Source organism: Uloborus diversus, chromosome 8, assembly GCF_026930045.1.
Source record: "Uloborus diversus isolate 005 chromosome 8, Udiv.v.3.1, whole genome shotgun sequence".
Lineage (NCBI taxonomy): Eukaryota > Metazoa > Arthropoda > Arachnida > Araneae > Uloboridae > Uloborus > Uloborus diversus.
In genome coordinates, this window is record NC_072738.1 from 91,603,814 (window position 1) to 91,604,427 (window position 614).

Sequence of the window (614 nt, forward strand, 5' to 3'; positions counted from 1 at the left end):
CATCTTATGATAATTTTGTTCTTAAAATTGGAATAGAAAAAGAACCACATTGAATATTCAAAAAATAGCTTCGAGGTGCACACCCCCATGCTACAAACTAACTTTGTGCCAAATTTCATGAAAATCGGCCGAACGGTCTAGGCGCTATGCGCGTCACAGAGATCCAGACATCCTACAGACATCCTCCGGACATCCAGACAGAGAGACTTTCAGCTTTATTATTAGTAAAGATTATTATTATTTTTTGGTAACAGGGAGAAAAATCCGAGGCGCTTTATTTTGACCAGGAAGAAAGAGCTTAACAAACGATTTCTTTTTTTTTTTTTTTTTTTGATATAATGTACTTGTTTTGATGAGTCTTTTATTCATTTTTTTTTTCTTGAACGTGATTAGAAATGTTTTTCTGGGAAAAAATATATATAATTGCTGCAGTGTTTAAACGATGTTACTACTTTATTTGTTCGTTTATTTATTTTCAACGTATCTATTTAATCAGACGAGCGAGGCATATTTTGTTTCTAGAAATCAGCTAAAATTGTTGAAGAAGCATGTTTGACATAATTTGCATGCTTAGCTAATTTAAAGAACATTGAGAAGATACTAGAAAGTCGATG